We start from the raw sequence: 11,816 nt of genomic DNA, 5'->3' as shown, positions 1-11,816 counted from the left end.
CAGGGGCTCCTCACTGCCCTGCTCTACAGCCCGTTCTCCCAACAGTTTCAGCCCCTGTCCTCCTGCTGTTGGCATGGCAGAGGTAGAAGCTGGGGCCATGTTCACCTGCTCTGGGCTCCCTGAGTGCCACCCAAAATCAGCCAGATGCAAAGGACTCCATCACCGGAGCCGGCAGCTGGGCATGGTTTCTGTGGCCCTTCAGCTCACATTACTTGAGGGACCTTCAGAAGTTCTTGCCTCACAGACAGGTTCCTCCCATGATGTTAAGACAACAGCAGTACAGTGAGTGGGGGTGGGGAGGGGTGGACGCATCTGTCCCAGGAGCTGGAGGGCTCAGTAGGAGTTGGAGAGCTTCCTGTCCCCACAGCTGCTGTGGCTGCAGCGCGGGTGGAAGCTGAGCAGGGACTGCCAGGCATGCCCTGGAGTTTGAATCCTAGGTTTCGCACAGCCCACCCTCCTTATGCTCAGGAGTCTGGGGTCTGCCTGGTGGCGTGTGACACTCAGCACTTTGGTGCAGCTCAGATGGAGGGGCAGCTGCTTTCTGCAGCCCCTGGTCTGTCCCATCTGCTGGCAGGGAACCGTTGCTGCTGGAATCCATTCTCCTTCCCTTTCTCCCTATTTTTTTTTCTCTCCCTCCCTCTCTCGGGGGAAGAACCTATGTCAGCCCAGACTAGGATGGGTGATTGCCTGCTCCAGATGACTTGAGGTGGTCAGGTATCTGGGACCATGAGCTTCGGGCACCGGGACCTGCATAAGCCCCAGCAAACCAGGACAGAAGACCCCAAGTTGGGGGTTTGAAACAAAGCTTGCTCCATCAAATGTGAGACAGGAAGGTGCAAGTCCTCCATTCAAAACTGTCCAGAATAATTCCCAGTGAAGGTACAGTAGAGTCCTAGACTGGCAGAGCGGCTGTGGGATCAGTTAGAGGGGAGGGTACTCTGAGGGAGCAGGTGATCCCCCCACCTCCAGATCCTGCTGACGCAGAAGGCTTAGGCACAAGCCAGAGACAGCAAGTGCGAAGTGAGGCCCCTGCCCTGTTCTTCCCCAGATGTCTGCCTCAAGTCGTGCAGCATTGCCAACAGCCCTGGGCCTTAGCCCAGTGTCACCAATAGCCCCTGGACCGCACTGTCCCCAGTTCTGCAGTGTCACCAATAGCCCCTGGGCCTCACTGCCTGCCACCCAGCATCACCAACAGCCCCTGGGCCTCACTGCCCGCCACCCAGCATCACCACCAGCACCTGGGCCTCACTGTCCGCCATCCAGCCTCACCAACAGCCCCTGGGCCTCACTGCCCACCACCCAGCATCACCAACAGCCCCTGGGCCTCACTGTTCACCAACAGCCTCTCCAACAGCCCCTGGGCCTCACTGCCTGCCACCCAGCATCACCAACAGCCCCTGGGCCTCACTGTTCACCAACAGCCTCTCCAACAGCCCCTGGACCTCACTGCCCGCCACCCAGCATCACCAACAGCACCTGGGCCTCACTGTCAGCCACCCAGCATCACCAACAGCCCCTGGGCCTCACTGTTCACCAACAGCCTCTCCAACAGCCCCTGGACCTCACTGCACACCACCCAACATCACCAACAGCACCTGGGCCTCACTGCCCGCCACCCAACATCACCAACAGCACCTGGGCCTCACTGCCCGCCACCCAACATCACCAACAGCACCTGGGCCTCACTGTCAGTCACCCAGCCTCTCCAACAGCCCCTGGGCCTCACTGCCAGCCACCCAGCCTCTCCAGCTTCTGCAGGCTAAACGATTTTGTTGCACGTCCCAGGTGTTAAGAGGGTGACTGATCCCCCAGGCCAGTAGCAGAGCCTCGAGGTCCTTTCTTCACCAAGGGCAACACTCTGCATGGGAAAACCAAGGCCACCTGCAGGGGTCACAGCTACATTCTTGGGGTCAGTCAGCAAGAGATCAGAGCCTCTATCTGCTGTGTTCTACAGTCCTGTGGCCCTGGGCCAGAGGCCCACATTCCCTAACAATTTCCCTTGGTTTAATGGTGCTAACCTCCGAATGTCCCGCATCAGGCACGAAGCAGAGGGCGCAGGTGCACAGCTGCGCAGTGGACGCGGCAGGAGCACTGAGACCCACTTCCGGAGGCTCACTTGGCGAGGGTAGCATCTCCTCCACGCCGCTCTCGGCCACCGTTTCCTCGTCCCACACGCCGGCCTCCACCACCTTGTAGCGGCTGTGTGGCTGGCGTAGCACGTGCGGGTCCTGTAGCGCCGCCTCCCGCTCCGCGGCCAAATCCAGGTCTTGCTGCGCCAAGTGTGCACGCAGCTGCCGGATCTCAAACTGCAGAGGGAGAAGGGCCAGGCACGTCGGCTGGGTGGGGAGGTGGGGGACAGGAACCCTGGCAGGGTTTGTCCCCAAAGGGGAGGAGTGAGTTGGTAAAGTGACTGCCTCGTGCGCGTGTCCATCGGACGAGCCCACCCTGGTCTAGGGCCCCCGCCTGCTCTGTCCCCTGCCGCGCTCTGGCCATGTGGCCTTGGATCTGTCTCTCCCTCCCCAACCTTTTTCCATAAGTTTTCACCTCTTTAAAGGACCTGGGTTGCCCCATCAGGGGGCTTTATGAAAACCACACATTTTAATTTTGGTTTAATTTTGGCCTTCTGTGTCTGTGGCTTGTGGTTGTTGGCATTCGGGGTAACTGTACTGTGACAATAAAAGATGGGGTAGGGCATTGGGGCAGGGAGAACTCTGTGTCCTCTGCTCAAGGGGCAGCAGCCGGGAGCATGCACAGCCCCCTGTCTGCCTGCCCCCTCCTTCCCACCTCCCCTGCCCTGCCTGCCCTCCCCAACTGGAAGTTCCCTCCTGGCTGGTGATGGCCAAGTACACGCAGCCTGTCCTGACCTCTCCCGGAATGTCAGGCCCACACCTCCAATGCCAACTCAAGCTGCTGGAAACAGGAGCGAAACCTGCTCCTCCGATAGCCTCAGTCCATTTCAGCTGCACCTTCTTCAAGTGTACATGGCCTGTCACTCTCCCTCACCCAAACACCTGTGCCCCAGTCCAGCTCTACCTCCAAGTGCTGGCCATGGCTGCCTCCTCCCCGGTGTCCACTGTCCCCACGGTCAGCACTCGCCTGCACCTGGGCAGCCACACTCCTTATCCCCCACCAGCACCGGCCCTCCCCACTCCCAGCTGGAGCCATGAGGGTCCCATAAGATCACTGCAGACTGCGACGTCCCTGTCACTCAAACGCCATGGTGTCCCACCTCTCTTGGGAAACTCCTGAAGCCTTGCAGGTGCACTGTCTGCCAGTGCCCACCTGGCCAACAGTCTCACCCTCTTTCCCATTGCCAGCCCCTCCACACAAGCTCACTGTCCCTTGAAGATTCAGAGACCATGCGCTCTCAGGGTCATTTCCCCAACTGCTTCTTCATCCTACAACCCCTGACCTTTCGTGGAAGGTAGCTGGCCCAGGCCGTGGGTCACAGCAGCCTGTCTGAGTGCTCGGCATCATGCTTACCACCTTCTGGCATTTTGTGTGTGTTTATTTTAATGTTCTCTTAGTTTTTCTCTTTAGGAAAGTCAAACATGCACACTAATAAAAGCAGTCACGAACACCAGCAAAGCTGGCATCCAGCAGCCACTCTGGGTTAGTGTCTGTGGGCTTTCTCTCTGGCATTGTTCAGGTTTCCCAGAGAGGCCTTTAGTTTCTTGCCTATGGATAAAACCTCGAGTTGGCTCTGTACTGTGCAGGAAAGTATGAGATGGGGAGGGCGGGTGGAGGGAACTGGGGATGGTTAGTGCACCTCTGCCTAACCTACACTTGAATATTTTGTGTGCACATTTTTGAAAAAGATTTATTTCCATTTGATTTATACAGGTAGAGAGAGGGGGAACAAAGGGACAGAGCTCCCCCATCTGCTGATCCAGTCCTTAAATGTCCTGAGCAGGCGCTGGTGCAGTGGTATAGTGGCTAATCCCATGTGGGTGCCCATTTGAGTCCCAGCTGCTCCACTTCCCATCCAGCTCCCTGCTTATGGCCTGAGAAAGCAGTCAAGGATGACCCAAAGCCTTGGGACTCTGTCCCCATATGGGAGACCTGGAGGAAGCTCCTGCCTCCTGGCTTTGGCCTGGCTTAGCTCTGGCCATTTGGGGAGTGAACCAATGGGTGGCAGATCTCTCTCTTTACTAACTCTTTCAAGTAAAATAAATGAATCCTTAATATCTATATCTGTATTATCTATATAGATAGATAAAGATACAGACATAGATATAGATCTCCTGTAATACCTACCCATGGCTGGGCCAGGCCACATCCAGGAGCCCAGTACTCCATGCAGGTCTTCCACATGGCTGATAGGGATCCAAGTATTTGAGCCTTCCAGGGTGTACACCAGTAGGAATCTGATCAGAAACAGAGCACCGCAGCATCAGATGTGGGTACCCCAAGTGGTGTCGGTATCCCAACTACTGCAAAAAAAAAAAAAAAAAAAAAGCCCGCCCCTGTGTGCAGACTTAGCCAAAGCCCTGCCTCAAGGCCAGCTTCACCCCGTCTCCTTCTTCCTGGACTCCAGGGATTTTCAAAGGAGAATTAGTCATGCCTCCCCTGACCCCTGCAGCAGGTGCCCTAGTAATTAACTCTCCCATCTGCAGTCCGCTAGATCAGCTGTCTCCTGTCTGCTCTCTACCCTCTCCTAGCCACCTGTCTCTCTATGATTCTCTGTACTTTATGATTCTTTTTTCTCTTCCTATCATTTGAGTGGCGTTTGGGGGAGGAGAGCAGGGTGTGGTTCCATCACCATTTCCCTTAGGGACTCCCAGCATCCCCTTCCTTCTGCCCCCAGGGAGCCATGTGCTGGTGAGGGAATGGGCTTGAAGAGGAGTCTGTGTGATGTCAGCGACTGTAGACTGTCGTCAGGATGTCACAGGGAGCTGAGAGGAAGTGTGTACCACAGCTGTACAAGCAACTCTTCTGTTCTCCGCTCCCCGCCAGAGTTTTCACACCCCGGGTCTGCTTTGGTGCCTGGTGCCCAGGAGGCACCCAAGAAACAGTCTTGAATTAAAAATGAATAAGCAAAGGCATGAAACTTGTTAATTGCATGAAATTCTGTACTTTAGATCAAGCCCCAAACTCTAGCTACAGTATGAGCTCTGACCTTAGCCCAAAGCTGAGACCAAGACTGAACTTCAGTGCTAGCTGCACATGAAGTTCTGACCCTGGCCACACACTGGCCCCTGACCCTGGTCGTTGGTTAAGTCCTAGTCCTGGCCATGCCCTAAGCCCTGATGCTGGCCATACTCAGGGCCTTGATCCCAGCCACACTGAGCCCTGATCCCAGACATACTCTGAGCCCTGATTCCTGATCCCAGACACACTTGGGGCTCTGATCCTCTAACCCTAGTCCCAGACTCAGCCCTAATTTCTGATCTCAGGCTCTGGGACCTCAAAACCAAGTAGTTACATGGGCTGGGGGCTTCAAAGGGCCAGAAAACAGGGTTGGGTTGCTTCATGACTGGGTGCCTTCTGTGTAGGGGGACAGCATGCAAGCTACCCCTCTGGCAGCAGATCTCAGAGGGCCTGTAAGGCAACCTTCCCAGCCCTACTGGCCTGGGAGTCCTGCCTGGCCCTGCGTGATCTGAACTTCCTATGGGCACACCCTGTCCACTTTCTCCAAGCCCATGCATCTGGCCCCACAGGCCTGGCTAATGGCTTCCTGGCCACTCTAAAAGGATGCATTATTGATGGCTTGTAATTGATATGGAGCTGCCCAAGAGTGTCCCACTGGAATTCTGGCCAGACAGTCAGAGGCCAGCCAGGACTGGCCCTGCTTGAGCCCCCACATGCAGGCCCACACACAGAAACATGTCCTAAGCTGAAGAGGCAAACTCCAAACATGTGGTAGTTCTCCTAGTCACCTGCCAAGAGGCCAGGTAAAACAAGGGTCCACATTGAAACTGTTCCGTGGTTTAGAATGAGATTTCCTCCCCTAGCTGAGAGGTGAGTGCAAGTAAAGGCAGAAGGACAAGAATCCCGTGGGGAGCCAGGGAGCCCTGGGGTGGGGCTGGCAGCAGATGATGTAGAACAGAGAGCTAGCTGACAGTTCAGAGGGGCTGGGGAGGTGGCAGGGGCCCCATTAGCTGAGCCTCACAGCACATCAGGGCGTGTGAAGGACAGAGTCTGCCTGTATTTGAAGAGCCACAGAAGCCACTGGTATGCTTTGGCCTGAATATTGGAGTGGTGGAGGCAGCGTGCAGTGACAGGCTGTGAAGGGACTGTGAAGATAGCAGAGTAGATGGTGGACCACACGAGGCCAGGGGGGCCATGGCAACAGTCCAGTCTGGAGGTGATCGCGGAGGTGGAAAGAGGCACATGGCTTAGATTGAAATGCTTTATGTCGAGAGAGTGGAAGTGGCTGGGTGCACTCAGTCCTTCACTGTGAGGAGCCAGTGACTCCTCCCAGGAGCACCGCAGAGGGGTCTGGTTGCTCTGAGCTCTGACCTCAGCTGTGATGGCCCTAGAAGACTCTGGTGTGACTTTCAGAGAGTGGTTCTGGATGCATGTGGATGCATTCTAACATGAGTGCTCCTCAAAGCCAACTTCCAGGTCATCAAGGGATCCCAGCACATCAGGACCCCTCAGATGGGGAGTGGCCTCCATGCTGGACAGAAGATGGAAAGGCCAGAAGCTACAGTGCACCCGTGGCAAAGCAGGGTCCCATAACCCTACTGGCAGCCCTCAGGACTACGGGGGCCTGTAGCCCTCTGAGCAGGATGGGAGGGACTCATTGAGTTCAGGGGCCAGGACAGGTCAGGGGTTACACCCTCCAGGGCAGTCAGGAGCCTGAACCCAGACCCTGAGTAGGTCCACATGTGCCTCGGCACCTCAGCCTCACTGGGTGGCCAGTAAGGTGAGTGGAGGAGTGCTGAATCTGTGGCGAGCTCTGTCTGCACCGGCCCCAGAGCAGCACCTGGGTGGGGACAAAGTACAAGTGCTCTCTGTGCTGTCTCTGGCTTCCTGCTGGGAATGTCCCATTCACAGAAGACCCAACTCTTCAGTGTCAGATAACGCAAGCCAGAATCTTCGTGTGTCATCAACAGTGTGTTGCCTATAGGAAGAATGACTAGTCATGCCAACAAGCAGGAAAAGTGGTTGATGACCAATATGTAAAGCAGCACACAGAAGCTCGCCTGTATAAACATTTGAGTTAACAGATAGGGAATTCAAAATAACTGATTAGGGGCTGGTATTTTGGTGTCTTGAGCTAAGCTACCACCTGCAATGCCATCATCCCATATCAGAAAGCCAGGACCAGTCCCAACTGCTTCACTCCCGACCCACCTCCTTGCTCTGGGAAGGCAACAGATGATGGCCCAGTAGCTCAGACCCCTACCCCGCCGCCCCACAGGAGACCTGGATGGAATTTTGGGCTCCTGGCTTCAGCCTGGACCCAGCTGCTGTGGCCATGTGGGAAGGGAGCCAGCGCACGGGGGATCTGTCTCTGTCACTCTGCTATTCAACTAACTTTAAAAAAAAATAAATATCAGTAATATGTTAAAGGAAATAGTGGAAAAGATGGACAAAATGAATGCACTGTTTCTTCAGAGAACTAGACTCAAAGTCAGATACAAATTTTGAAAACAATACGTAATATATATCACATGCATAATGTTATTATATATTAAGTATATGGGTAGATGGGATTCATAGTATACTGGATATAGTAGAAGACAGATTTGTTAAACTTAAAGATAGGTTTCTAGAGAATTATCAGAGCTTACAGCAAGAAGACAGAGGTGGGAGGTGAGAGAAAATAGGGGAATAGGACAGGCTGTAACAGAGGTGTGAGTGTTGATCAAATGATGTAACATACTCACATTTAGAACCCCAGGGTGAGAGCAATGAGAGAATGGGTAGGAGCAATTGAACAGAGAAGTCACAGACAAGAACCTTCCAAACCTAATAAGAAACCTCAAGCCACAAGTCTCATAAACTAAGACACCCTTAACAGACAACAAATGCCAAAAAGTCCCTACCCAGACACCTGCTCAGAATGAGTGGCAAGGGCCAGCATAGCCCTTGGAAAAAAAGGTGCACAGTGGTGGCCTGGGTGACAAAGTGGAGCGAGTATTCCACCAACAGACAGGCCTGAGACCATGCCCAGAGTTAAGAAGAAATAAGGCACACCCAGAGCCCTACCTAAATGCACATCACAAAGCATTTCCAATTAGAGAATTTACCCAGATCAGGCAGGGTCCACAGGGAAGTCCTCTGCATGCATTACTGGAGGGGCCAGGCTTTTAACATTTGCCCAGGTGGGACCAGACCTGTCCAGGCAGCTGGGCAGCCACACCCAGCGCTCCTTAATGGGCTGGCTAAGGAGTTCAGTCAACACAGGCCCTGGGCCTGATCAATGCACACTTGGGCCAAAAGCTCGATGGGGTCTAATGCAACAGCAATAACCCTATTGCATCCTATTAGTGCGGTCGGCACCGACTGCCCTGCTTTCCGACCCATCTGCTTCTGGCACAGCACCCAATGTTTATTTCCATTGGCATCACCATTGTTGGTCGCAGTAAAAATCGGAGGCAGTTACAAACACATGATTTAGGTGCCCAGTGACACTGGGAAGGACCTTGGCCCCTCTCCATCCACTGTGAAGATGATGGGGGTGGGGTGGTGGGTGGCCATAAATCTAAATCTTGGCAAAAGAATAACATAACTTATTCCTCTGATGGCTAATTTTATCAGCTAAATGGGCTTGTCACTGAAGCTATCAGCCGCTTTACAAATCACTTCCAGTTTGACACACACACACACACACACACACACACACACACACACACACACACTTTCCAGGGTGGATGGAGGGCTAGAATATTCCATCTAACAGGCCGTTGTGCTGAATTGCAGGATGGGAAGGAGCCCCCTGGAACAACAGCAGACCCCTTTCCGGAGGTTTCCCTACTGCTATTCCTGTCTTTCAGCTCCTTCTCTGAGCACAAAGGTGAGCCCTCTGTGTGCAAGCTCCCAGGCCTTTTCTTAGGGAAGCAGCAGGGTTTAGGGGGTAGCCCCTCCCCACATACCAACAATAGCCAGAGTGGCCAGAAGCTGGGGCAAGGGCCTGAGAAGGCCCCCTCCCAGCCCCAGTTCCCTCCGTCAGAGATGCCCAGGCATTTTGTTTGCTCAGGAGACAGGCCATGTGTTGCCGAGCCTCCTGCAGGGAGTGGGCAATAGTGTGGTCCCCATGTTCTGGATTAGGTCACTGTGCAAGGAGACTGTTCTTCCTCCTGGGCACACACACCTGCTCCTGTGACACTCCTCGGCTGAGAGTCACGTTTTCAGGGGTTTGGCTGTCCAGGTGGGTCTCAAAGTACAGCTGAAGATGCAGGGTCTCTGCCTTCTTGTTCCTGGGGCACAGCCTGGCTGGTGACCCACAAAGGCCCCAAGTTTTGGCCAGGCAACTCCTCCACCCCCACCCTGCCATGGCCCCACTGGGATCCCATCTGGCCCTTTTTGCCACCTTAACCAAGATGACAGGTTCAGGTATTTTTACCAGGTTCCCTTGGTTGGTTTCTGTTCATCTGTGTCCCAGATGTCAGTGCCTGGGAAGGGGGTGGCGGATTGAATCTGTCTTCATTTTTTGGCACCTTTCTGTGCAGTCTGTGGGCATCTCCCAGCTCCCTGGGGAGGAGGCCACATTCCTAGGGCATGACCAAACCAAGATGGCAGGAACCGGGGTTCCAACTGGGTAGGGAGTGGGATAGGCCAGGACCAGGGGTTGTGGTGGAATCTCTGTGTGGGTGGGAGGAGGGGGAAGGCTGCTTGACACTGGCAAATGTTGATGTTTGCTCTGCCCGCATGGCTCATGCATTGTTGATGTGGTGTGTACAGCAGGGAGCAGGTGTTCTCTGCCAGACCAGGAAGTAGGAAGGAGCTATGGGCTTCCAGGAGTGGACCTGTGCTGGAGGATCCATGAGGCCAAGCCCAGCAAAACAGAACATTTGCTGGCCCACGAGGAGTAGACTGGGGACTGCTCACCCTCAGCTTCTGGGCTTGAAAGAGATTCCTTCCTCTATCTCCTTCTCTGCCCACACGCAGGACCTCTCTCACCTCAGTGGGCCCTGACCCCCAACAGCAGCCAGAAAACTCCAGAAGCCAGCCTAAGAAACCCCCAATCCCACTTCTAACACCCTGGTTATCCCTGGAGGCCCTGCCTAAGCTTGCCTCCCATCCCTGCCCTTTCGCCCACACTCAGAATAGCCTACAGCTCCCCAGATACAATTCCCACACCTGTGCCCCACCCACACATTGCCCAGATCTCAGGTGGCCCTAACTCCATGCCAGCTCCTCTGCAGGCCTTCCCCGTGTTGGCACACAGAGCCCCCAAGCATGTGTCTTATGAAGTCTGCATCATAGCAGGTGTCGCCCTGGTATGCAACAACAGCCCAGCTCCCCGAGTCCCAGGAGAATAGGGCCCTGTCCTGACCAGGCTAGCATCCCTGATGCCCATCACCAGCCCAGAATGGAGCCTGCTGGCTTTGAGCAGCAAGCCAAGGGCTGTAGTATCCCCTGAGGGTCCTTCCCAGGACATGCATGTCCCCCTGGGAACATTACTCAGAGGTCTCTTTGTGAGGAACATTCCTTAAAAAATGGAGAGGAGTGATGCATCTGAACACACATCCTCTAAGAACCAAAGGTGGACAGGGCTGGCCTGGGGCTGGGGCACCATGGGGGCAGATGGAGAAGCCATGGTTGCCCCTGGTGGGTGCCTGGGAATAGAGAGGGAGGTGCCCAGGGGTGGCCAGAGGACCCAGGCCTACATGAGGCAGGCAGCTCTGGGCTGGCCTGGGCCCTGAGCCTGGCAGCCTTGGGTTTAGCGTCTCAGGCTCATGGAGCAATCGGCAGCAGCCCCCTCTTTCCCCCCAGAAGCCAAGGGTCCCCACATCCCAGGGTGGGCCCTCACAGGGCCCACTAGCCATCCTTAAGAGCTAAGAGCACACCCAGCCTCTCATCATGGTGTGTGGGCATCGTGGGTGGCAACTGGCACCCTGTGGGAGGCTCAGCAACCTTCAAGATGAACTGGCGGAGTCTGCTGCAGTGTCACCCAGGTGACCAGGGAGATGTCCCAGCCCCGGGACTTGGGCTGCCCCAGCAAGGCAGTGGACAGCAGTGGGCAGAAGGGGAGGTGGTGGTGCCTTACTCCCTGCTCCTGACAGATCTGTGTCAGCCTTTCCAGCTGCTCGTCCTGGACGGCCTTGGCCTTCTCGTATTGCTGGATGACCGTCTCCATCTCCACCTTCACCGGCAGCACGTAGGCTGGAGGGGGGGGCAGCCCTGTGAGCAGCTCGGCAGCAGCAGCAGGACTCGCTGGGCCGAGGGGCAAGTGTGGGCCCCAGACTCAGTCCCCCCAGGATGGAGAGTGGGGCGGGGTGGGGGAGGACAGAACTCAAGGCATCCTGAAGCTGCACCCGTAACTCAGTCTCCCTCCTTGTCCACAGTGGTGGCACCCTTCACTGGGCTTAGTGCAGAGCTACCTGCAATATGGCCTGGGCATGAGGCCATATTCTGGGGTCAAAAACAGGAGCCAGTGGCTTCCTGAGAAGGCAGCTTGGGAGGGGGCAACTGATGCAGTGGTTAAGACACGCCTGGCTCAAATCCGAGGCCTGAAGGTCCAGTCCCAAAGCTGGCTCCTGACCGCTGCTCCCTGTCCATGCAAGTCCTGGCTAGCAGCAGGTACTTGGCTCAGGTAGCTGAGTTCCTATCACCCCCGTGGGAGACCCAGATCGAGTGCCTGGCTTCAGCCCAGCCCAGCCCACCAGCGCTGTTGTGCGCATTTGGCGGTGTGAACCAGT

At 55.4% G+C, this 11,816-nt stretch overlaps 1 pseudogene; it reads right to left on the bottom strand.

The window, feature by feature from the left end:
- Positions 1-2,116: 2,116 nt before the first annotated feature.
- Positions 2,117-11,816, bottom strand: part of LOC131478848 (transmembrane protein 266-like) — a 32,923-nt pseudogene continuing 23,223 nt past the window's right edge.

This window comes from Ochotona princeps, unplaced genomic scaffold (assembly GCF_030435755.1).
Source record: "Ochotona princeps isolate mOchPri1 unplaced genomic scaffold, mOchPri1.hap1 HAP1_SCAFFOLD_135, whole genome shotgun sequence".
NCBI lineage: Eukaryota > Metazoa > Chordata > Mammalia > Lagomorpha > Ochotonidae > Ochotona > Ochotona princeps.
This window is presented reverse-complemented; position numbering and strand designations above follow the sequence as displayed.